The sequence below is a fragment of the Tachyglossus aculeatus genome, chromosome 2 (assembly GCF_015852505.1).
Source record: "Tachyglossus aculeatus isolate mTacAcu1 chromosome 2, mTacAcu1.pri, whole genome shotgun sequence".
Taxonomy (NCBI): domain Eukaryota; kingdom Metazoa; phylum Chordata; class Mammalia; order Monotremata; family Tachyglossidae; genus Tachyglossus; species Tachyglossus aculeatus.
The window spans coordinates 160411986-160439289 of NC_052067.1; the positions used below are offsets into that span (position 1 = coordinate 160411986).

Consider the following 27304-nt stretch of genomic DNA (forward strand, 5'->3'; position numbering starts at 1 on the left):
AATTCATTCATTCAATCATATTGAGAGCTTACTGTGTGCACAGCAGTGTACTAAGCACTTGGGAAGTACAAGTTGGCAACATAAAGAGATGGTCCCTACCCAACAGCGGGCTCACAGTCTAGAAGGGGGAGGCAGACAACAAAACAAAACATGCAAAAACTCCTCATCAAGCAAAAACTCCTCACTCTTGGGTTCAAGGCTCTCCCTCACCTCCCCCCCTCCTACCTCACCTCCCTTCACTCCTTCTTCAGCCCAGCCCTCACGCTCCGCTCCTCTGCTGCTACCCTCCTCACTGTGCCTCATTCTCGCCTGTCCTGCCGTCGACCCCTGGCCCGAGTCCTTTCTCTGGCCTGGAATGCCCTCCCTCCACACATCCACCAAACTAGCTCTCTTCCTCCCTTCAAAGGCCTTCCCAGACATAGACCCCCCGCCTTTTTCCTCTCCTCCTCCCTTCCCCATTGCCCCCTTCCCTCTGCCCTGCCCTCTTCCCCTCCCAACAGCACGTGTATATATGTGTACATATTTATTACTCTATTTTATTTGTACATACTTATTACTCAATTTATTTTATCAGTGATGTGTATATAGCTATACTTCTATTTATTATGATGGTATTGACACCTGTTTACTTGCTTTGTTGTCTGTCTCCCCCTCTAGACTGTGAGCCCATTGTTGGGTAGGGACCGTCTCTATATGTTGCCGATTTGTACTTCCCAAGCGCTTAGTACAGTGCTCTGCACACAGTAAGCGCTCAATAAATACGATTGAATGAATGAATGAATGTGGACAGGTGACAAGTCATCAGCACAAATATAATTAAAGCCAATTGACATCTGAGTGACAGTGGGTAAGTCACTTAACTTCTCTGTGCCTCAGTTACCTCATCTGTAAAATGGAGATTAAGACTGTGAGCCCCACGTGGGACAACTTGATGACCTTGTATCTACCACAGTGCCTGGCACATAGTAAACACTTAACAAATGCCATTATTATTATTATTATTATTATTACCCCAATGCTTAGAACAGTGTTTGACACATAATAAGCGTTCAACAAATGCCATAAAAAATTGAAAACCCTCTGCTTTTATGTCATGATGATATGAGCTTTCCCTTTCTGCCTGACTGGGAAGAACATGCCCTCTTCCTTATTCTCTGGTAGGTACCATCTCTGTTGCCGACTTGTACTTCCTAAGTGCTTAGTACAGTGCTCTGCACACAGTAAGTGCTCAATAAATGCAATTGTATGAATGAATGTTTTGTTACCTAATATGGTTTATCTAGTTGCATCTTCTTTCTAGCATTTGCTTTTCTAATAATAATCATAACAGTGTTTGTTAAGTGCTTACTATGTGCCAAGCACTGTTCTAAGCGCTGATCACAACCATACCCAAGTAGTACCATGTCTTTCTACTCCTCTTCAAGAAATTTCTCCTAATTTCCAATTTGTGAAGTTTTCCTATTTGTGCTTTGACTCTAAAACATCTCTGAGGTTCAGTTTCTTGAGGGCAAGGAATCTGTCTGCCAACTCTGTTATACTCTCCCAAACCCTTAATATAGTGCTCTGCACACAATAAGCACTCAAAAAATACTACTTATTGATTGATCATTGGAATAAGCAGTCACAGGGCATAGTTACAGAGCAGATCTTTCCCCTCTGAATACTACCACTACTTCTCCAGCACTTAGAAAGTACTTTGCACAGAGTCAGCACTTAATAAATGCCATTAATAATAATAATAATGGCATTTATTAAGCGCTTACTGTATGCCACACAGTGTACTAAGCACTGGGGTGGATATAAGCAAATTGGGTTGGACACAGTCCCTATCCCACATGGGACTCACAGTCTCAATCTTCATTTTACAGCTAAGGTAACTGAGGCCCAGAGAAGTGAAGTGACTTGCTCAAGGTCACACAGCAGACAAGTGGTGGAGCCGGGACTAGAACCCATGACCTTCTAGTTCCCAGGCCCGTGCTCTATCCACTATGCCATGCTGTTTCTCTGCACCACTGGTGCCTGGGAGCCCTCACACTACTGTGTTTTCATATATGAAATTGTTCAATAGTCCAAGTGATCCTCCCTCAAATTCCATCAGCAGCAATACTTATTAAGTTCTTATTGTGTGCAGAACACTGTACTGAGTCCTTGAAAATAATAATAATAATAATGATAATGATGGCATTTATTAAGCATTCACTATGTGCAAAGCACTGTTCTGAGTGCTGGGGAGATTACAAGGTGATCAGATTGTCCCACGGGGGGCTCACAGTCTTCATCCCCATTTTACAGATGAGGGAACTGAGGCACAGAGAAGTGAAATGCCTTGTCCAAAGTCACACCGCTGACAATTGGCGGAGCTGGGATTCGAACCCATGACTTCTGACTCCAAAGCCCGGGCTCTTTCCACTGAGCCACGCTGCAAAAGACTTAGAAGCCAGGATGGCAGCCCTCATGGACTCATAAGTGTCAGTTAGCCATTGGCAGCATTATCTGCAAAACTGAAGGACAGCTTTACTTAGGAAATAGCTTGGCCTAGTGGGTAGAGTACAGGCTTGGGATTCAGGACAAGGGTTCAAATCCCATCTCTATCACTTGTCTAGTGTATGACCTTGGGCAAGTCACTTAACTTCTCTGAACTTCAGTTGCCTCATCAATAAAAAGATAATTAAGACCATGAGCCCCATGAGGGATGGGGACTAGGCCCAACCTGATTAGTTTGTATCTATGCCAGAGCTTAGAACAGTGCTGACACATAGTAAGAGCTTAACAAATTCCATTATTATCATTACTCTCCTTCTTTGGAAGCAATATTTCTAGAAGTTCAAACTATTATTAGGGATTTGCTTTGAAGTTTCTCTTAACAATAATAATAATGGCATTTATTAAGTGCTTACTATGTGCAAAGCACTGTTCTAAGTGCTGGGGGGAGATACAAGATGATCAGGTTGTCCCCCGTGGGGCTCACATTCTTAATCCCCATTTTACAGATGAGGTAACTGAGGCTCAGAGAAGTGAAGTGACTTGCCCAAGGTCACGCAGCTGACAATTGGCGGAGCCGGGGTTTGAACCCATGACCTCTGACTCCAAAGCCCGGGCTCTCTCCACTGAGCCACGTTTATGACTTTGCTTCACTAAAACTGATGAACTGATGTACTGATATATCTATCTATATATGTATATATATATGCACAAAAAGACAGAGACTGACATTCACTTTGTTCCTAAACCAAAGACCAAGGTGAAGAGTTGACAGGGGAACTGCTTTTGTGATGGAAAGCTGAAAAGCTAATGTAGTAAGATGGGGGAAAGACATGAAATAATTAATTAAATAATACAGTGAATAAATTAATTATCTGAGGCAAAAGACATATTAGATAACTAAAAAGAGTATGAAGGGATGCCTGGACAATGAAATCTTACTATAGGAAAATTTGGGGATGTGAGACGATATCCAATCATGTCCATCACACTGCTCCCTGTAAATCTCTTGGTGTGCTATTGAGGTCCATGTGTATGTGTGTTTGTACGTGTGGGTGTGTATACAAACGTGTATACATACATATACCATATTCCTTTGTATTCAAAAATGCACCAAGGAATGGTGAAGTTCACTTGTGGAGGCTTGTTGGACTGAAAAGGCCAGAATAGGTCTGCAGCCCAATAACACTGTGCACACAAAGAGTAGTCTTTGTTAAGGTCATATGTTTCTTGTAACAAAAATGGGCGGAGGAAAATTAAATATAACAACATGCAGTATCCGTAAGTTCAAATTCAAATGACTGTTTCCTTAGTGAATAAGTGCATGGAGTGCTGTGTTTGTGTGTTGTGTGTGTGTGTATGTGTATACATATTTTGAAGGGAAAGACGTATTGAAAAATTAAAAAGAGTTCGCATAGATTCCTGAACAATGAAGCCTTACTGTAGAGGAAATTCAGGGATAATAATAACAATAATGATGATATTTGTTAAACACTTACTATGTGCCAAGCTGTTCTAAGCACTGGGGGTGATACAGGGTAATCAGCTTGCCCCTCATGGGGCTCACAGTCTTAGTCCCTGTTTTACAGATGAGGTAAAAATAATAATGGCATTTGTTAAGTGCTTACTGTGTGCAAAGCACTGTTCTAAGCACTGGGGAGGATACAAGGTGATCAGGTTGTCCCACTTGGGGCTCACAGTCTTAATCCCCATTTTACAGATGAGGTAACTGAGGCCCAGTGAAGTGAAGTGACTTGCCCAAAGTCACACAGCTGACAATTGGCGGAGCCGGTATTTGAACCCATGACCTCTGACTCCAAAGCCCGTGCTCTTTCCAATGAGCCATGCTGCTTCTCAAAAAAAAAAAAAAAATTAACAGGGGAGAGCGCGAACTCAGTCCCCCACTACCACAAATTATGCAGTCGAGTTTCCCGCATTTGGGGAAATCGCAGGGGTCAGCACAGCCACAGGGCAATGCCAGGTGAGGTAACTGAAGCACAGAGAAGTTAAGTGACTTGCCCAATGTCACACAGCTGACAAACGGCGGAGCCGGGATTAGAACCCACGACCTGTGACTCCGAAACCAATGGTCTTGCCACTAAGCCATGCTGCTTCTCATGTGAGATGATTCCCAGCAATGTCCATCACACTGCTTCCCTTAAATCCCTCGAGGTCTCTGGCCCACAGGTACCACTTGTGTATCCAATGCGGCATTGCTTAAGTTCCAATGTTCAGTTCCTTTGGGAAGGCAACGTAGTCTAGTGGAAAGAGCACGGGACTGGGAATCAGGAGCTCCACTCTGACACTGGACTTTCATTCATTCATTCATTCAATCGTATTTATTGAGCGCTTACTGTGTGCAGAGCACTGGACTAAGCGCTTGGGAAGTACAAGTTGGCAACATATAGAGACGGTCTCTACCCAACAGCAGGCTCACAGTCTAGAAGGGGGAGACAGACAACAAAACAAAACATATTAACAAAATAAAACAAATAATAAATATGTACCAATCAAATAAATAAATAGACTAATGAATACATACAAACATATATACATATATACAGGCACTGTAGGGAGGGGAAGGAGGTAAGGCAGGGGGGATGGGGAGGAGGAGGAGGGGGACTTCTTGCTGAGTGACCTCGGGCAAGTCAGTTAACATCTCTGAGCCTCAGTTCCTCACCTGCAAATGGGGAGAAGATAGATGGGGAGCCCTCTGTGGGGCAGGGATTGGGACTGATCTAATTACCTTATATTTAACCCATTACTTTATAATAATTACTTTATTGTAAAGTAATATAATAATTACTTTATTATAAGTATATTATATATAATTAGTATATTATTATTAAGTATAATAATTACTTTATAAAGAGATATATTATATCTCTTAATGAATTCTTAACTAATATCATAGCAGTACAAGCAGTGTAAATGGCTTTTGCGACTACCACAGACTGCCTGAAAGACAAACAAATAGATTTTAGAGCACATTAAACCAAAGTGGACTTTGGAAGGCCAAATGACTTAGATTAGCAAGTTTTGGACACCTAATCAGGTAGGACTAATTCTCTGGAGAAGACACTAATGTTAGAAAAAGTCCAGAGGAATCATGAAAGAGGCAGACCAGCAGCTAGATAATAATAATGATAGCATTTATTAAGCTCTTACTATGTGCAAAGCACTGTTCTAAGAGCTGAAGAGCTTGCAAAGTGATCAGGTTGTCCCACGCAGGGCTCACAGTCAACCTCCAATTTACAGATGAGGTAACTGAGGCACAGAGAAGTTAAGTGACTTGCCCAAAGTCACACAGCTGACAATTGGTGGAGTCGAGATTTGAACCCATGACCTCTGACTCCAAAGCCCGGCCTCTTTCCACTGAGCCACGCTGCTTCTAGATGGATAGAGATCACAACAATGGTAATGGAAGGACCATTAGAAAGGTTGTGGATTATGGCAGAGGACAGGACGTTCTGGAGAAAGTATATCCATGAAGTCGCTATGAATCGGAAATGACTCGATGGCACTTAATAATAATTATAAGCAGTGTGGCCTGGTGGATATAGAGCACAGACCTGGGAGCCAGAAGGACCATGGTTCTAATCCTGGTACTGCCATTTCTCTGCTGTGTGAGCTTGGGCAAAACACTTCACTTCTCTGACTTCATCTGTAAAATGGGGATTGAGACTGGAAGCCCTATGTGGGACAGGGACTGTGTCCAACCCTTTTCTCTTGTATCCGTTCCAGCACTTAGTACAGTGCCTGGCACGTAGGAAGCACTTAACAAATACCACCATTATTATTATTATTATTATTATTATTATTATTATCATTATCATTTCACTCTGTAAGGATGAGAGTTTCCTGAAAACTATTGATCATAAAATCCAGGTGAACATTTAATGTATTCAAAAATTTTAAAAAATTATTTATTTTATCATTATAATGATTATTATAATGATTAATATTTATTAATGAATATAATTAATAATAATAATGGTTTCATGGCATTTATTAAGCACTTACTATGTGCAAAGCACTGTTGTTAAGCACTTACTATGTGCCAGGCACTGTACTAAGCACTGGGGTAGATACAAGCAAATCAGGTTGGACATAGTCCCTGTCCCACATGAGGCTCACAGTCTCGATCCTCATTTTGCAGATGCGGTAACTGAGGCACAGAGAAGTTAAATGACTTGCCTAAGGTCACACAGCAGACCAATGAATGGCAGAGCTGGGACTAGAACCCACGGTCTTCTGACTTCTGGGCCCATGTTCTCTCCACTACGCCAAGCCCATACAATGAGCTTGTATAATCCACTGTTATACATAAAATCAAGCTCAAAATCCCATCAGCAGTAATTAGGTTTCCAAACTCTAATAATTGCAGTGAATCTGCAATTCAATTCATGCTGATTTGATCATCTATTCTGCAATGGTATATTAGGTGATTTATATTTTAATTAAATTTGCATTCTTTCCATGTCAAGAGTTTAGTATTTATTTATTCCTCTGGTCTAGGGGACAGATATTGATGTGCTACCCCAGGACAGTCATGGAAAGAGACAGTGTGTTTTATGAGAGTCCTTGAACCTTGATTCGGAATATCGGTGGCTACTAAATACAAGGGCAAGGGGAAATTTCCAAGGTTTGATTTCAGTGGGAAGGAGATCATCAGAGCATGTAGATGGGGCTCCCAAAATAACAGAGAGGGGAGAGAGAGAGAGGCAGAGAAACAGAGATAGATCAGAGAAAAACATCCCCTTTATGTTAACAATTGCATTCCCTAGGCGATACTTTCATTCTCTTCTTCACCATCCATATATTTTCCCTCAATGAGAAGTCTTGTTCAAATAATCAGTTTCTAAGTGATTCCCATTCATTTTATTTGCGGTTTAATATGCTATGAAAGAAAGAAAAAGGACACCTATCAACCGTCTATTAGATGTTTTATATAGTAACACAGATAATGGACCATAAAATCGTGAACAAGGTGATGCGGTACTAAGTTATACTGGGAAGAGAAGACTGGGACAATATAGGTGGCAGAAATCAGGGGCCAAATCCTCCAGAATAAGTAAGGAATTCCCTGGTTGAAATAAAGACATCTTATGCCGACCATAACTTCTTTAAGGCCGCTAGCATGATATAAAAGTGCCCTACTGGAAAAGCCACAGACCTAGCAGTCAGGAGACCTGGCTTCTAATCCTAGCTCTGCTACTCACCTGCTGTGTGACCTTGGGCCAGTCATTTCACTTCAATGTGCCTCAATTTCCTCATCTGCAAGACGGAGACCCAATACCTGTTCTCCCTTCTATGTAGACCATCAGCCCTGTTTGGGAGAGGAACATTGTTCAATCTGCTTATATTTTATCTACCCCAGTGCTTTGCGCATTGGAAGTGCTTAACCAATACCCTTATGATTATTAGTGACATAATCACTACTTGCCTGGACGCAGCATGGCCTAGTGAATAGAGCACGGTCCTGGGAATCAGAAGGACCCGGGTTCGAATCCTGGCCCCACTGTGTGTCTTTGGACAAGTCATTTCACTTCTCTGTGCCTCAATTCCCTGATCTGTGAAATGGGGATTAAGATGGTGAGGACTTTGTGGGACAGGTACTGTGTCCAACCTGATTACCTGGTATCTACCCTAGTGCTTAGAACAGTGCCAGGCACATTGTAAGCACTTAACAAATGCCATTATTTTAATTATTGTTATTAGAATTGCAACATGTAATTCTTCCTTTTCCAACACAGGTGACCCAACTACCCATCCCCATTAAAGGATACCCACTCTTGCTAGAGACTCTCTCCAGTTCTTCCAATTAAGCAAGTAATAATCATAATAATGGCAGTTATTAAGGGCTTACTATGTGCAAAGCACTGTTCTAAGTGCTGGAGAGATTACAAAGTGATCAGGTTGTCCTACATGAGGCTCACAGTCTTAATCCCCATTTTACAGATGAGGTAACTGAGGCCCAGAGAAGTTAAGTGATTTGCCCAAAGTCACACAGCTGACAGTTGGCGGAGCCGGGATTTGAACCCATGACCTTTGACTCCAAAGCCCCTGCTCTTCCCCCGGAGCCACACTGCTTCTTGATCGGCAGAATCACCTCTGTAAGCATCATGCCACCTCAGATTATAGCACATAGATCTGATTCCCGAGTGCTGGTGACCAGGAATATCAACTGGGCAGAATTTTCTGGGGTTTTTTGGAAAATAATCTAATGCGGTTGAGGCCAAATCTGGTGATGTCCCAGCCCTGATGAAAGTGTTAGCAGCCAGTGAAATGATCAAAAAATGAACATTAGGTGAACAAGGGCCCTGGGTAATATATACTTTACATAACCATTTGCAAAAAAACTCTGAATATTTGAGTTAATTTTAAATTAGGATAAAGTAAGGTGTCGTGATGAGTTTCTTGTAAAATGAGAAACATGGCACAGAAATGGTTGAAAAGCAAGTATTCAAAAAACAAAAACAAACCGAAATAATAGCCCATAAACTCATCCTCTATAAACTTCTTGTGGACAAAGAAGTTGTCTGTTATATTGTTATGTTGCTCTCTCCAAGCACTTAGTACAGTGCCCTGAACCCAGTAAGTGCTTAATAAATATGACTGATCAATTGATTGATTGATTAATAATAATAATAATAATAATAATGGCATTTATTAAGCACTTATTATGTGCAAAGCACTGTTCTAAGCACTGGGGAGGTTACAAGGTTATCAGGTTGTCCTATGGGGGGCTCACAGTCTTAATCCCCATTTTACAGATGAGGTAACTGAGGGCCAGAGAAGTGAAGTGACTTGCCCAAAGTCACACAGCTGACAATTGGCAGAGCCAGGATTTGAACCGATGACTTCCGACTCCAAAGCCCGGGCTCTATCCGCTGAGCCACACTTCTCCTCATGCCAAGGAGATGCACTGTGGACACACAATGAAAATCAAGTCTAAATGGGGAGTTTCTTTTGGTGAGCTGCAGATTGAAATCTTGAGGGAGGTGATGGCTCTCTTCCCTGGAATAATTCTCTCCTGATAAATTTGTTGAGTAGAACTGAAATGTCACCTGGGGTTGGGACAGGGAATATAAGGGGTCTGAAGATTGATTTTTTTTGCCAAAATGGGTTGAAGGAGGTAAGGTTGTGGTTTGTGATTGATGCTTGAATTCTTGTCACACTTGGAATGTATCCAGTTCCATCTTCTCCTCTCCACCCCCGCATCTTACCTCCTTCCCTTCCCCACAGCACCTGTATATATGTATATATGTTTGTACATATTTGTTACTCTATTTATTTATTTATTTATTTTACTTGTACATATCTATTCTATTTATTTTACTTTGTTAGTATGTTTGGTTTTGTTGTTTGTCTCCCCCTTTTAGACTGTGAGCCCACTGTTGGGTAGGGACTGTCTCTATATGTTGCCAACTTGTACTTCCCAAGCGCTTAGTACAGTGCTCTGCACACAGTAAGCGCTCAATAAATACGATTGATGATGATGATGATGATCTTCTCTTGTCTATTAATCAATCAGTCAATCAGTCAACCAATTGTGTTTACAGGTTGGACTGTGAGCCCGCTTTTGGGTAGGGACTGTCTCTATATGTGTTTATTTTATTAGTTTATTTTGTTAGTATGTTTGGTTTTGTTCTCTGTCTCCCCCTTTTAGACTGTGAGCCCACTGTTGGGTAGGGACTGCATATGTTGCCAACTTGTACTTACCAAGTGCTTAGTACAGTGCTCTGCACACAGTAAGCACTCAATAAATACGATTGATTGATTGATTGTACTTCCCAAGTGCTTAGTACAGTGCTCTGCACACAGTAAGCGCTCAATAAATACAACTGAATGAATGAATGAAAGTAAACTCATTATGAGCTAACTCATTAAACTCTGCTAATTCTGTTGTATTGTACTCTCCCAAGCACTCAACCATCTTTGCCATCATAAGCACTCAATAAATAATAAATAAATTGATTGATGGAGCACTTACTGTGGGCAGAGCACTGCACTAAATACTTGGGAAAATACAATAGACACAATCTCTTCCCATAAGGAACATACCAACTAGACAGGGAGACAGACATTAAAATAAATTAGATATGAATATATACTTAAGTGCTATGTGGGTAGGGGGATAATCAGGATAATTAGACAGTGAGCCCACTGTTGGGTAGGGATTGTCTCTATATGTTGCCAATTTGTACTTCCCAAGCGCTTAGTACAGTGCTCTGCACATAGTAAGCGCTCAATAAATATGATTGATTTGATTGATTGATCAAAGTGCTTAAGAGCTGCAAATCCAAGTGCTTGGGTAACACAGAAGGGAGGGAAAATGGGGAAGGGAAGGTTTTGTCAGGAAAGACTTCTCGGAGAAGATAAGATTTTAGGACATCTTTGATGATAGTAGGATTGATAGTCTGTCTGTTATGAAGCAGCAGGAAATTTCAGGCCAGAGGGATGATGAGGGCAAGGGGTCAGTGGCAAAAAAGAGGAGATGAGGTAACGCGAGTAAGTTGTCATTTGAGGAGTGGTGAGGTTTAGGTTGTAGAAGGACATCAGAGATGTGCCTTCAAGCCGATAGAAAAGAGTTTCTGTTTGATGGGGGTAAAATACCTGTTCTCATCCCCCCTTAGATCGTGAGACAGGGATTACGGCTAAACTGATTGTATTTTAACTGCCCAAGTGCTCAGTTAGTACCATGCTTAGCTCATAGTAAACTCTTAACAAGTATAGCAATTATCATTGTTATAATTAAAGATGGCGGCTATAGTGGGACCTGTATGGAGAAGCAGCATGGCTCAGTGGAAAGAGCCCGGGCTTTGGAGTCAGAGGTCATGGGTTCAAATCCAGACTCTGCCAATTGTCAGGTGTGTGACTTTGGGCAAGTAACTTCACTTCTCTGGGCCTCAGTTACCTCATCTGTAAAATGGGGATTAAGACTGTGAGTCCTACAACCTGATCACCTTGTATCCTCCCCAGCACTTAGAACAGTGCTTTGCACATAGTAAGCACTTAATAAATGCCATTATTATTATTAATTATTATTATTATTATTATGTACCACAGATTTCGGGTCACTTTTCAAGAAAACGATTTTAAATTCAGCCAGTCTGTTATGCAGCAGCGTACAACTTTCTGTAGAGGCAACAAAGGATTATATCTCAGACCAGTGTTATTCTAATGGAGTACTCCTCCATTTCTGAAAAATAGAAAAAATAATAAGCACAGTGTACTGACGCAAATAAAAATGTATATTTCTGAGAAAAAGCTATGGTCATTAAAAATGGTCGTTGAATCTTTTGAAAACCCAGAATACACAGAACAGAATGCAGCCATTTGGACAACACCAAGGATTTCTTAGAGATCTTGAAGAAAGAGGAGTCAGCATTGAGGATGAAAAAGAGGGAAAAAAATTAAGAATACGTTGCCTCGGTGAAAGCATTGAGGGAGAAAATCAACTTCGCACAATGTATGAACAAGTAGTCAAAGCTGAGAAACAAATTGCTAGAATAAATCTCCAGGAGAAATGATGACTAAAGAAAGAAAGTAGGGCTCTATTATAGCAGTGAAAAACATCTCTTAAGTGACAGGTGGTGAACTTTCTTCTTAATATAAGCATCTAGGGTCACCTTCACCATGGTACCTAGTAATATAAATGGACTTAAAAAAGGTTCCAGAAATTTCTTCTTTAATTCTACTCTACAGAAACTTTACATTTTGTGGAATCAAATTGTTTTGGGGAAGTCTGACTGAGTAACCATTGAATCATTTATGTTTTCAGGGAAAGAGCAATTCATTTTAGCTCTTTTATAAGCAATGTGGCCTACTTTAAAGAGACAGGGACTATGAGGAAGAAGCCCTGCATTCAAATCCCAAATCTAAGTTCTGCCAGGATGTGCTACCCCGGCCACCTGTGCTTCTGACCCCATTCCCTCTCATCTCATTAAATCTCTCGCTCCATCCCTTCTCCCCTCCTTAACTTCCATCTTCAACCACTCACTCTCCACTGGTTCCTTCCCCTCTGCTTTCAAACATGCTCATGTCTCTCCCATCCTAAAAAAACCCTCTCTTGACCCCACCTCACCTTCTAGTTATCGCCCCATATCCCTCCTACCATTCCTTTCCAAACTCCTAGAACGAGTTGTCTACACGTGCTGCCTAGAATTCCTCAACAACAACTCTCTCCTCGACCGCCTCCAGTCTGGCTTCCATCCCCTTCATTCCACGGAAACTGCCCTCTCAAAGGTCACCAATGACCTCCTGCTTGCCAAATCCAACGGCTCCTACTCTGTCCTAATCCTCCTCGACCTCTCAGCTGCCTTTGACACTGTGGACCACCCCCTTCTCCTCAACATGCTATCTGACCTTGGCTTCACAGACTCCGTCCTCTCCTGGTTCTCCTCTTACCTCTCCGGTCGTTCTTTCTCAGTCTCTTTTGCAGGCGCCTCCTCCCCCTCCCATCCTCTTACTGTGGGGGTTCCCCAAGGTTCAGTGCTTGGTCCCCTTCTGTTCTCGATCTACACGCACTCCCTTGGTGACCTCATTCGCTCCCACAGCTTCAACTATCATCTCTACGCTGATGACACCCAGATCTACATCTCTGCCCCTGCTCTCTCCCCCTCTCTCCAGGCTGGCATCTCCTCCTGCCTTCAGGACATCTCCATCTGGATGTCTGCCCGCCACCTAAAGCTCAACATGTCGAAGACTGAACTCCTTGTCTTCCCTCCCAAACCTTGTCCTCTCCCTGACTTTCCCATCTCTGTTGACGGCACTACCATCCTTCCCGTCTTGCAAGCCCGCAACCTTGGTGTCATCCTCGACTCCGCTCTCTCATTCACCCCTCACATCCAAGCCGTCACCAAAACCTGCCGGTCTCAGCTCCGCAACATTGCCAAGATCCGCCCTTTCCTCTCCATCCATACGGCTACCCTGCTCATTCAAGCTCTCATCCTATCCTATTTGGACTACTGCATCAGCCTTCTCTCTGATCTCCCATCCTCATGTCTCTCTCCACTTCAATCCATACTTCATGCTGCTGCCCGGATTATCTTTGTCCAGAAACACTCTGGGCATATTACTCCCCTCCTCAAAAATCTCCAGTGGCTACCAATCAATCTGCGCATCAGGCAGAAACTCCTCACCCTGGGCTTCAAGGCTGTCCATCCCCTCGCCCCCTCCTACCTCACCTCCCTTCTCTCCTTCTACAGCCCAGCCCACACCCTCTGCTCCTCTGCCGCTAATCTCCTCACCGTGCCTCATTCTCGCCTGTCCCACCATCGACCCCCGGCCCACGTCATCCCCCGGGCCTGGAATGCCCTCCCTCTTCCCATCTGCCAAGCTAGCTCTCTTCGTCCTTTCAAGGCCCTGCTGAGAGCTCACCTCCTCCAGGAGGCCTTCCCAGACTGAGCCCCTTCCTTCCTCTCCCCCTCGTCCCCCTCTCCATCCCCCCCCATCTTACCTCCTTCCCTTCCCCACAGCACCTGTATATATGTATATATGTTTGTACATATTTATTACTCTATTTATTCATTTATTTATTTATTTATTTTACTTGTACATAGCTATTCTATTTATTTTATTTTGTTAGTATGTTTGGTTTTGTTCTCTGTCTCCCCCTTTTAGACTGTGAGCCCACTGTTGGGTAGGGACTGTCTCTATATGTTGCCAATTTGTACTTCCTAAGCGCTTAGTACAGCGCTCTTCACATAGTAAGCGCTCAATAAATATGATTGATGATGATGATGATGATGAGAGGAGGAGGCTCAGAGCCCGGCCCAGGAGCTGGAGGATCTCGGGTCTAATCGCAGCTCCAATGCTTGCTTTTGTGTGACCCTGGGCAAGTCGCTTCTTTTCTCTGTGCCTCATTTTCCTCAGCTACAAAATGGGGATTCAATACCCCTTCTCCCTCCTACTTAGACTCTGAACCCCGGGTGAGACAGGGACTGTATAATGTCAACCTTCTCACTGCGCTTTCCTCTCATCTATCTTGCTACCGACACTTTGCCCACATCCTGCCCCTGGCCTGGAATGCCCTCCCTCCTCAAATATGACAGATATTACTCTTCCCCCCATTCAAAGCCTATTGTGGGCACATCTCCTACAAATCCTTTCCTGACTAAACCCCTCTTTCCTCTTCTCCCACTCCCTTTTGTGTTGTCCTAACTCATTCCCTTCATTCATGCCCCCTTCCAGCCCCACAGCACTTATGTACACATCTGTCATTTATTTATTTATTTATATTAATGTCTGTCTCCCTGCCTTGAGACTGTAAGTTCATTGTGGACAGGGAAAGTATCTGTTCATTGCCCTACTGTAATAATAAATAATGATGGCATTTGTTAAGCGCTTACTATGTGCAGAGCACTGTTCTAAGCGCTGGGGGGGATACAAGGTGATCAAGTTGTCCCACGTGGGGCTCACAGTCTTAATCCCCATTTTACAGATGAGGTAACTGAGGCTCAGAGAAGTTAAGTGACTTGCCCAAGGTCACACAGCAGACATATGGCGGAGTCGGGATTCGAACCCATGACCTCTCCCAAGCACTTAGTACAGTTCTCTGAAAACAATAAGCACTCGATAAATACGATTGAATGAAATGAATCAATGAGTGAATGATGATGATGATGGTATTTTTTAAGCACTTACTATGTGCCAAACATTGTTCTAAGTGCTGGTGGGGGGGGGGGGGGATACAAGGTAATCACGTTATCTCACATGGGGCTCACATTCTTAATCCCCATTATCCAGTTGTGGTAACTGAGGCACAGAGAAGTTAAGTGACTTTCCCATAGCCACACAGCTGACAAGTGGCAGAGCTGGGATTAGAACCCACGACCTCTGACTCCCAAGCCCGGACTCTTTCCACTGAAAGAGAATGAATGATTTCATTCTATGAATGAATGAATGAATGTATCCAATCTGATTAGCTGTATTGTGCCCCAACACTTGACACATAGTAAGTGCTTAACAAATACCAGAAAAGAAAAATAAATTAAATGAGCCGCTGCCTAAGATTAGTGGGAGACTGGGAATTAGATGGGAGTCATCCCTCCCTCTCGTCCTTTCTCCTCTTTCTCCCGATCGGAGCGGCTTCCTGCCAGGATTTGCTCGGTTTGTCAGCCAGCGATGGGAAGACTGGGACATCGCAGAGGTCTTCATGGACGGAACTGAGCCCATTATGTTCCAGAAGAAATGGAAACTGTGTTTAAGCCTTTAGAAGAAAATTGAAACTGTTTAGAAGTCCAAATCAGTGGCAGAATATATGTGCTGACTTTCAAGTTATGAATACATTTGCATTTAAAAAGGATTTTAAATCAATTCCTTTTATCCGCACCTGTCAAGCTTTTGGTTTAAGGTTCCTAAAATATGGTGTTAGGGGTATGCTGCTTGGATCTCTAAGAATACAGGTTGTTGTTCACATCTTTGTAATGATAGAATGGATCGTGTTTCAGATAAATCATTTGTATAGGTTTCCATAGTGGAATTCGTGCTCACAGCCTCAAATTTCCATCCACATTAAACTCTGGGAGAGAATCGGAAAATCAGTGGTCTACAGGGAGGAAGGGAAAGTTGTGTGCTTGCTGATTCTGTGGCTGAGCAGAATAATAGAATAAAAAGAATGCAGAGAGAGGACCTAGGTTTAAAAACTGAAAATGAAAACTGTCTATTAATCAGTGATATTTATTGGGTGCTTACTCTGTGCAGAGCACTGTACTAAGTGCCTGGGAATTGCAGTGAGAGGACCTAGGTTTGATATACTGAAATCTGTCAATTAACCAGTTTATTGGATGCTTATTCTATGCAGAGCACTGTATTAGTGCTTCAGAATTTCAGAGAGAGGACCTAGGTTTGATATAATGAAAACCGTCAGTTAATCAATGATATTTATTGGGTGCTTACTATGTGCTTAGAACAGTGCTTTGCACATTGTAAGTGCTTAATAAGTGCCATTATTATTATTATTTCCGGTGCCTCAGTTCCCTCATCTGTAAAATGAGGATTAAGACTGTGAGCTCCATGTGGGACAATCTGATTACCTTGTAACAACCCCAGCACATAGGACAGTTCTTGGTACATAGTGCTAAGTGCTCAAGAAAGTACAATACAATTTACTAGACTGTGAGCTCATCCTGGGCAGGAAATGTGTCCGTTTGTTGTTGTATTGTACTTTCTTAAGCACTTAATACAGTACTTTGCACACAGTAAGTGTTCAATAAATACGACTGAACAAGTGAATGAAAGAATTCAATAAAGTTGGGAGACGTGACCTCTCTAGATTGTAAGGTCAACGTGGGCAGGAAATGTATCTGTTTCTTGTTATATTGTACTCTCCCAGTGCTTCATACAGTGCTCTGCACACAAGAAGCCCTTAATAAATGTGACTGACTGAATGATCTCTGCCCTCAAGGAGTTTTTTTGCAAATGAGGATTAGTAAATCCTGGGACTGAAGATATTGGACTGTAAGCTCCTTGGGGCAGGATTTTGTTTCCCTACTCTATAATATTGTACTCTCCCAATCGGTTAGTACAATGAGAAGCAGCCTGTCTTAGCAGAAAGGGCACCGGCTTGGGAGTCAGAGGTTGTGGGTTCTAATCCCGGCTTCACTGCTTGTCAGCTCTTTGACTGTGGGCAAGTCATTTAACTTCTCAGTGCTTAGAACAGTGCTTTACACATAGTAAGTGCTTAATAAGTGCCATCATTATTATTATTATTATTATTTGTGGTGACTCAGTTCCCTCATCTGTAAAATGAGGATTAAGACTGTGAGCTCCATGTGGGACAATCTGATTACCTTGTAACAACCCCAGCACATAGGACAGTTCTTGGTACATAGTAAGCGCTTAACCAATACCATCATTATTATTACAGTGCTCTGCACATTATAAACCCTTAATACATTCGATTGATTGATTGGTAAGATATCCAGCTCACAGACCAGCCTGTAGAGTGGGAGGTAATTTCTGTTGTCTCCAACATCTCCTATGTGATTTATCCATTCCTTTCATTTCCTTAATGTGTCTGGAAAATTAGATTAATTCATTATAAATGTTGGCATTGGTTATACTAACAGTATTAGAAGATCATGCTGCTCAAATGGACATGTTCTCCATTTGTGCAGGGATGACAAGGAGCCCCCTCCACCATGGACATATAAAGGATGTTTCCAGTTTTTCATTTGCATCTCTTTGGTTTATATAATAATAATAATAATAACTATGGTACATGTTTTCCAGCTTTTCATTTGCATCTCTTTGGTTTATATAATAATAATAATAATTATGGTACTTGTTAAGCATTTACTAATGTGTCAGCACTGATCTAAGTGCTGGGGTAGATACAAGTTAATGAGTTTGGACACAGTCTCTGTCCCACATGGGGCTCACAGCAGCGTGGCTTAGTGGAAAGAGCACGGGCTTGGGGGTCAGAGGTCGTGTGTTCTAATCCTGGCTCTGCCACTCATCAGCTGTGTGCCTTTGGGCCAGTCACTTAACTTCTCTGGGCTTCCGTCATCTTGTTTGTAAAATGGGGATTAAGACTGTAAGTCCCACGTGGGGCAACCTGATCACCTTGTATCTACCCCAGCGCTTAGAATGGTGCTTGTCACATAGTAAGCGCTTAACAAATACCATTATTATTATTTTCTTTTCTTCCAGATGAGTGAACCGGGGCCCAAAGAAGTGAAATGACTTGCCCAAGGTCACCCAGCAGACATGTGAAGGAGCAGGGACTAGAACCCAGTTCCTTCCGACCCCCAGGCCTGTGAGAAGCAGCATGACCTAGTGGAAAGAGCATCAGGCTGGAGTCCACAAGGAGCTTAGAGTCTACTTAGAGAAGCAGCATGGCTCAGTGGAAAGAGCACTGACTTTGGAGTCAGAGGTCATGGGTTCAAATCCTGGCTCTGCCAATTGTCAGCTGTGTGACTTTGGGCAAGTCCACTTCTCTGGGCCTCAGTGACCTCATCTGTAAAATGGGGATGAAGACTGTGAGCCCCCCGTGGAACAACCTGAGCACCTTGTAACCTCCCCAATGCATAGAACAATGCTTTGCACATAGTAAGTGCTTAATAAATGCCATCAGTATTATTATTATTATTATTATTATTACTTGGGGAGATGGACATTGCAGATGAGGGAAATAGCAGCGGTAGTGGCAACAAGGTGGTGGAATTGGAGGAGATCATGGTAGGGAAAAGAAGGGATATTGCTGCCTCTCAGACCCTGGGGCTGTGGCTAGCTAGGATGGCAACTGAAAAAGGTGATGATTTGGTGCTTCCCCCTCCCCTCATCTGCTCCCAAGTCCCCCCCAATCCTGCCATTCCCCTCTTCTATTTTATTTTTTATGGTATTTGTAAGTGCTTATTCAATCATATTTACTGAGCACTTTCTGTGTGCAGAGCACCATACTAAATGCTTAACAGAGTACACTGTAATGATAAACTGACACATTCCCTGCCCACGACGAGCTTAGAGTCTAGAGAATAGTAATTGTGGTATTCATTAAGCACTTATTATGAATCAATAATAAATAATAATGATGGTATTTGTTAAGCACTTACTACTTCTAGACTGTGAGCCCACTGTTGGGTAGGGATCATCTCTATATGTTGCCAACTTGTACTTCCCAAGCGCTTAGTACAGTGCTCTGCACACAGTAAGCTCTCAATAAATACAATTGAATGAATGAATGAATGTGCAAAGCACTCTTCCAAGTGCTGGGGAGGTTACAAGGTGATCAGGTTGTCCCATGGGGGGCTCACAGTTTTAATCTCCATTTTAATAATAATAATAATAATAATAATAATAATAATAATAATAGCATTTATTAAGCTCTTACTATGTGCAAAGCACTGTTCTAAGCGCTGGGGAGGTTAACAAGGTGATCAGGTTGTCCCCCTGGGGGCTCACAGTCTTCATCCCCATTTTACAGATGAGGTAAGTAACTGAGGCACAGAGAAGTGAAGTGACTTGCCCAAAGTCACTCATTCATTCATTCATATTTATTGAGTGCAGAGCACTGTACTAAGCACTTGGGAAGTAAAGTCACCCAGCTGACAGTTGGCAGAGCCGGGATTTGAACCCATGACCTCAGACTCCAAAGCCCGTGCTCTTTCCAATGAGCCACGCTGCTTATCCAAGCACTGTACTAAGCGCTGAGGTGGATACAGGCAGATCGATTGGACACAGTCCCTGTCCCACATGGGGCTCGCAGTTTCAATCCCCAAATTACAAATGAGGTAACTGAGGCAAAGAGAATTGAAATGACTTATTCATGGTCACATAGTAGACACATGGAGGAGCTGAGATTAGAATCCATGACCTTCCCAGGCCCTTGCTATAACCACTATGCCATACTATGTCAGGCGCTGGGATAGATGCAAGCTAATCAGGATGAACTCAGTCCATCTCCCACATGGGGCTCACAGTCTTAATCCCCATTTACAGCATTAACTGAGGCACTGAGAAGTGAAATGACTTCCCCAGGTTCACACAGCATTCATTCAGTCATTCATTCAATTGTATTTATTGAGCGCTTACTGTGTGCAGAGCGCTGTACTGAGCGCTTGGGAAGTACAAGTTGGCAACATATAGAGACGGTCCCTACCCAACAACGGGCTCACAGTTTAGAAGCAGCGTGGCTCAGTGGAGAAGAGCCCAGGCTTTGGAGTCAGAGGTCATGGGCTCAAGGCTCCGCTAATTGTCAGCTGTGTGACTTTGGGCAAGTCACTTAACTTCTCTGGGCCTCAGTTACCTCATCTGTAAAATGGGGATTGAGACTGTGAGCCCCACGTGGGACAACCTGATCACCTTGTAACCTCCCCAGCGCTTAGAACAGTGCTTTGCACATAGCGCTTAATAAATACCATCATTATTATTATTATTAGAAGGGGGAGACAGACAACAAAACAAAACAAGTAGACAGGTGTCAAAGTCGTCAGAACAAATAGAATTAAAGCTATATGCACATCATTAACAAAATAAATAGAATAGTAAATATGTACAAGTAAAATAGAGTAATAAATCTATACAAATATATATACAGGTGCTGTGGGGAGGGGAAGGAGGTGGGGGGGGGGTGGGCAGGAGGAGAGGAAAAAGGGGGCTCAGTGTGGGAAGGCCTCCTGGAGGAGGTGAGCTCTCAGTAGGGCTTTGAAGGGAGAAAGAGAGCTAGCTTGGTGGATGTATGGAGGGAGGGCATTTCAGGCCAGGGGAAGGACGTGGGCTGGGGGTCGACGGCGGGACAGGAGAGAAGCGACAGCAGACAAGTGGCAGATCAAGGATTAGAACCCAGATCCTTTTGACTCCTGATCTGAGCTGTATCCACTAGGCCACATTGCTTTTTTTTTAATCATCATCTTCCATTATAATGACTATCTTACTGTCCCACAGTGAACTGTTTTGTTTTGTTGACTGTCTCCCCCTTCTAGACTGTGAGCCCGTTGTTGGGTAGGGACCGTCTTTATATGCTGCCGACTTGTACTTCCCAAGCACTTAGTACAGTGCTCTGCACACAGTAAGCGCTAAATAAATACAATTGAATGAATGAATGAATGAACCACAATCTTGGTTTCTCATTCTTCCCTTAGGAACTCTAAAACATTTTTCTCTGATGTTCTTTATCCACCGTCATCAAAATGGAGGTCAAATGCCAGCCTGACTCACTGTTATTACGACGTTGGTTTGATTGGGAAGCAGCGTGGCTGAATGGAAAGAGCGCAGGCTGTCGAGTCAGAGGTCATGGGTTCAAATCCCGGCTCCGCTAATTGTCAGCTGTGTGACTTTGGGCAAGTCACTTCACTTCTCTGTGCCTCAATTACCTCATCTGGAAAATGGGAATTAAGACTGTGAGGCCCCCAGGGAACAACCTGATCACCTTGTAACCTCCCCAGCGCTTGGAACAGTGCTTTGCACATAGTAAGTGCTTAACAAATGCCATTATTATTATTATTACTGGAAAAACTAATTTCCACTGATGTTTCCAAGACCCTGAGTAAGCCCAAATTCTGAGCTAGAAATGACCTGGGGTAGGTGCTTTCTAGTGGGCAGTGGTTAAAAAACAAACAAACTTTACTATCTCGGTTTTTTTTTCTCCTTTGAAAAGCAAGAAGCCCCTGAGGAGTACAATGGGAGTAATCCTGTCTACTATAGTTTACAATCATCCTGGAGCCTAAGATTTTACAATAAAAGATGATTCCCTTGCTTTAGTTGATGAATGGCTATAATTTTCCAAAGGACATCTTAAACCGGCTACCTTGCCAGAACTGGGAAGAAGCTCTCTAACTCTGAATTGAAGGTATAATTCTGAAATGTGAGGCTTCACTGTGCAATTCTATCACATTTTCAGGGAATCCTTGACATTCGAGTCTTGCTGGGGAAAAAAACAGAAAAAAAGAAACGAAAACTAATGTAGTTATTTACAAAGGCAGCCTTTTTGGAATCAATTCAATACTTCCCTATAAATGATGAAAAGATAATGAAATATAGATATGCAGAAACCAGAGCATCATTGGTAGAAATTTAGTGACTGCACCTTACCTCCTTCCCCTCCCCACAGCACCCGTATATATGTATATATGTTTGTACGTACTTATTACTCTATTTATTTTACTAGTACATATTTATTCTACTTATTTTATTTTGTTAATAAGTTTTGTTTTGTTGTCTGTCTCCCCCTTCTAGACTGTGAGCCCGTTGTTGGGTAGGGACTGTCTCTATATGTTGCCAACTTGTACTTCCCAAGCGCTTAGTATAGTGCTCTGCACACAGTAAGCTCTCAATAAATATGATTGAATGAATGAATGCACACTGCATGTATTTTTCTGGCATGGGTGTGGGTGAATTTAAAAATGGATGAGGTGCCAGCGTTTCATTTTGAGTCCAGGGGTAAGGATTTTAGAGGGGTGGGGAACAGTTTCCCAAGACATCATAGACCTGAAATCGACATGTATGCGGCTTTCCGGCCCTAAGTGGAAACCTTCAGGTCACGTCAGGCCCCTGTAATAAGCATATCTGGGAGTACATCGATCAATCCATCAGTGATATTTATTGAGCACTTACTGGTTGCTGAGCACTGTATTAGGTGCTTGGGAAGGTACAGTACATTAGAACTGATAGACACATTCCCTGCCCACAATGAGCTTACCATCTCAAGGGGGGGACAGACATTCAGATAACAAATTAAAATAAAATAAAGTTCAGCTCCAAATGCTGTGGGTGAAATCGACCCCATCACCGGCTTTGGAGTGCAACATTGGATGAGGTATAGGCAAAGTGAGGCTATTTCAATCAATCAGTCAATCAATAAACAATAATCAATGCATTTATTGAGCACTTACTGTGTGCAGGGCACTGTACTAAGTACTTGGCGGAGCACAGTATAACGATAAAACAGACACAGTCCCCGCACACAGCGAGCTTGCGGTCAAGGAGACGGATAACTCTCTGCATATATGAAGTTACTGTGCTCTCTATATAAAGTATTTCTGAAATCTGGATTTTGCTGCCTAATCTACCAGTGAAATTTGAATATCTTTTCTTGGGATATCAATCATTTAATCCTTTGAATGCTTTTAGTGCTTACTGTGGGCAGAGCACTCTACTAAGCCCTCAGTAGAGTACAATATAACAGAATTGGTAGTCACATTTCCTGTGTCTGTTGTGAGTGTTTTCAGTTTCTGCTTGTGTGGGTTTTTTTATGGTATTTAAGCGCTATGTGTCAAACAGTGCTCTAAACGCTGGGGTAGATATAGGTTAATTAAGTTGAACACGGTCCCTGCCCCACATGGAGCTCACAGTCTAATTAAAAGGGAGATCAGGAGAACGCAGACACAGACAAGTGACTTGTCCAAGGTCACACAGCAGGCAAGGCAGACAGTACAGCCCAGGTCCTCTGACTCGCAGACTAGTGCTCTTTCACCTAGGCCATGCTGCTTCCCCAGCCTGTGGTTTGCCGCTTTGAGCCCTTCAGTTCACGAACAGTTCATTTCAGTTAGTTCAGTAAACAATTCAGTTCAGTTCAGTAACTGTCTAATAAAGAGTTCAGATAGAGAAGCGGCGTGGCTCAGTGGAAAGAGCACGGGCTTGGGAGCTTGTACTTCCCAAGCGCTTAGTACAGTGCTCTGCACACAGTAAGTGCTCAATAAATACGATTGATTGATTGATTGGAAGCCAAAGGTTATGGGTTCTAGTCCCAGCTCCACCACGTGTCAGCTGTGTGACTTCAGACAAGTCACTTAACTTCTCTGGGCCTCAGTTACCTCATCTGTAAAATGGGGATTAAGACTGTGAGCCCCACGTGGGACAACCTGATCACCTTTTAAACCCCCCAGCACTTAGAACAGTGCTTCACACATAGTAAGTGCTTAACAAATGCCATCATTATTATTGTTATTATTATGAACAGGTTTTTCAGAAGCCATCTCTTGGCATGCCATGAAACCGTCTCGACAACTTTATCAACCAATCAGTCCTATTTATTGAGCTCTTATTTCGTACAGCGCTTAGAACAGTGCTTTGCACATAGTAAGCGCTTAATAAATACCACTATTATTATTACAGAGCACTGTACTAAGTGCTTGGGAGAAGAAAATATAACAGCCCACAGTAGCTTACAGTCTAGAGGGGGAGATAGGCATTAAAATAAAAACATAAATTTTGGATCTGTATATAATAACAATAATGATGGTATATGTTAAGCGCTTACTATGTTCGAATCCCGGCTCCGCCACATGTCTGCTGTGTGACCTTGGGCAAGTCACTTAACTTCTCCGGGCCTCAGTTACCTCATCCGTAAAATGGGGATTAAGACTGTGAGCCCCACGTGGGACAACCTGATCACCTTTTAAACCCCCCAGCACTTAGAACAGTGCTTCACACATAGTAAGTGCTTAACAAATGCCATCATTATTATTGTTATTATTATGAACAGGTTTTTCAGAAGCCATCTCTTGGCACGCCATGAAACCTTATTGACAACTTTATCAACCAATCAGTCCTATTTATTGAGCTCTTATTTCGTACAGCGCTTAGAACAGTGCTTTGCACATAGTAAGCGCTTAATAAATACCACTATTATTATTACAGAGCACTGTACTAAGTGCTTGGGAGAAGAAAATATAACAGCCCACAGTAGCTTACAGTCTAGAGGGGGAGATAGGCATTAAAATAAAAACATAAATTTTGGATCTGTATATAATAACAATAATGATGGTATATGTTAAGCGCTTACTATGTTCGAATCCCGGCTCCGCCACATGTCTGCTGTGTGACCTTGGGCAAGTCACTTAACTTCTCCGGGCCTCAGTTACCTCATCCGTAAAATGGGGATTAAGACTGTGAGCCCCACGTGGGACAACCTGATCACCTTTTAAACCCCCCAGCACTTAGAACAGTGCTTCACACATAGTAAGTGCTTAACAAATGCCATCATTATTATTGTTATTATTATGAACAGGTTTTTCAGAAGCCATCTCTTGGCACGCCATGAAACCTTATTGACAACTTTATCAACCAATCAGTCCTATTTATTGAGCTCTTATTTCGTACAGCGCTTAGAACAGTGCTTTGCACATAGTAAGCGCTTAATAAATACCACTATTATTATTACAGAGCACTGTACTAAGTGCTTGGGAGAAGAAAATATAACAGCCCACAGTAGCTTATAGTCTAGAGGGGGAGATAGGCATTAAAATAAAAACATAAATTTTGGATCTGTATATAATAACAATAATGATGGTATGTGTTAAGCGCTTACTATGTTTGAATCCCGGCTCCGCCACGTCTGCTGTGTGACCTTGGGCAAGTCACTTAATTTCTCTGAGCCTCAATTTCCTCATCTGTAAAATGGGGATTAAGACTGTGGGCCCTACGTGGGACAACCTGATTACCTTGTAACCTCCCCAGCGCTTAGAACAGTGCTTTGCACATAGTAAGCGCTTAACAAATGCCAATATTATTATTATTACTATGTGTGAAGCACTGTTCTAAGCACTTGGGGAGGAAACAAAGTGATCAGGTTGTCCCACATGGGGCTTACAGTCTTAACCCCCATTTTACAGACGAGGTAACTGAGGCATAGTGAAGAGAAGTGACTTGCCCAAAGTCACACAGCTGACAAGAGGCAGAGTCGGGATTAGCACCCATGACCTCTGACATAAGTGTTGTGGGTCTGAGGGAGGGGTGAATACAAGGCGATAAATCCAAGTGCAAAGGTGAAATACCATCATTATTATACAGAAAAGAATGGGAGAAGAGGAAACGAGGGCTAAGTCAGGGAAGACCTCTTGGAGGAGATGTGCTTTTAAAAGGCACATCATAAAGTTTGTCATGTGTTATTCACCTTCTCTATTCAGCAAATGCAGTGGGAACAAACCAAGTCTATGTTTAACCAGCACCAGTTTACAAAACGCTTTGTCTTACACCAGTAAAGACTTGTCTTGTGTCTTTGAAGTCATCTTACCCCAACGGTGAATTAATATAGTCACAGAGGAAGGGAGTGGTTTGCTTTTTCTCCATTAAAGATGCTCTTTCACTGAGAATAATTAGGAGATGCCCTTATCACCGATTAGGTCATTTCCTCATCAGAGGTCTTTTTGTAAATCCATCTTATCTGTGCTAACTTAGATTTGGTGAGTGAGTTAGAGGCACTGCAAAACAATCACACTTGGCATGTTTCCCTCTCAGTTTGTCAAACCTGAGCCAGCCAAGTGAGGGGATGGATAGTAATAGAGTTCTTCCTAGCTAAGGTATCAGGGAGGGGAGAATGAGGAGAAAATGATATTTCGTATAATGAAGGCCTTTTATTATTGATAGTAGCATGGTAAAATACGGTTGCCCCATAAGATGTCAAGCAGTAAATACTCATTCACTTTCCCCTTTTGGAAGTGGGAAATGTATGTAATCATCTCACAGCCCACACTCCAAATGAGCTCCAAATGGATTTCTGTGGACAGATGTGATTTGGTTATTATCAGTGCTTTCTGTTCTGATCCTCGTTCCCAAGAAATGGAAGATACTTTCAAGCATAGACTCGTAACAGTGCTGAACTTGATGACGAACAAGGGAAAGAGGCTTAAGGTGCAGCCCTGAGAGCCTGTTCTCACATCTAGGCTGCAGCTGAACTTGTGCTCTAGCAAGAATCATTTTAGCAGTGAATTGGTCACAGGAGATAAAACTAATCATTTGGTTTTACTCTAAGTATTAAAATAAAAATGTGAAACTGTATCTGGAATTAATCTACCGGGCAACAATAGGATCAGCTAGGTAAGATCTGCTCACCTTTACTTCTTCTGCAAGGACTTGAGAGGGACAAAAATTGGATCACTAAAGTCAAAGTTTATGCCTTCTGCTGTTTGAGCTAATATGTTGCTTAATAATAATAATTGCGTTATTTGATCAAACTATCAGTTGTATTTATTGAGGACTTAATAAATAAATAAATAATTCTGGTATTTGTTAAGCTCTTCTTATGTGCCAAGCACTGTTCTAAGCAATGGGGCAGATACAAGGTAACCAGGTTGTCCCATATGGGGCTCACAGTCTTAATACCCATTTTACGCATGAGGAAACAGGCACAGATATGTGAAGTGAAATGTCCAAGGTCACACAGCAGACAAGAAGGAGAAGGAGGATTAGAACCCAGGTCCTCTTACTCCTAGGCCCGTGATCTTGCCACTAAGCCACGCTGCTTCTCTATATAGGGTTCTGTACAGAGGAAACACCCGATAAATACGATGGATTGAAGCAAGGATCCCCACAGCAAGACAGATTGAGAGAGCTAAAGGAAATGGGTCCCATTCCCCTCTTGCCCTTGGAGGACATT

The 27304-nt window shown here is 42.5% G+C and overlaps 1 pseudogene; it reads right to left on the minus strand.

Annotated features, from left to right (window-relative positions):
- Positions 1–4357: 4357 nt before the first annotated feature.
- LOC119923588 lies at positions 4358–4470 on the minus strand (annotated as a pseudogene).
- Between the last annotated feature and the right edge of the window lie 22834 nt (positions 4471–27304).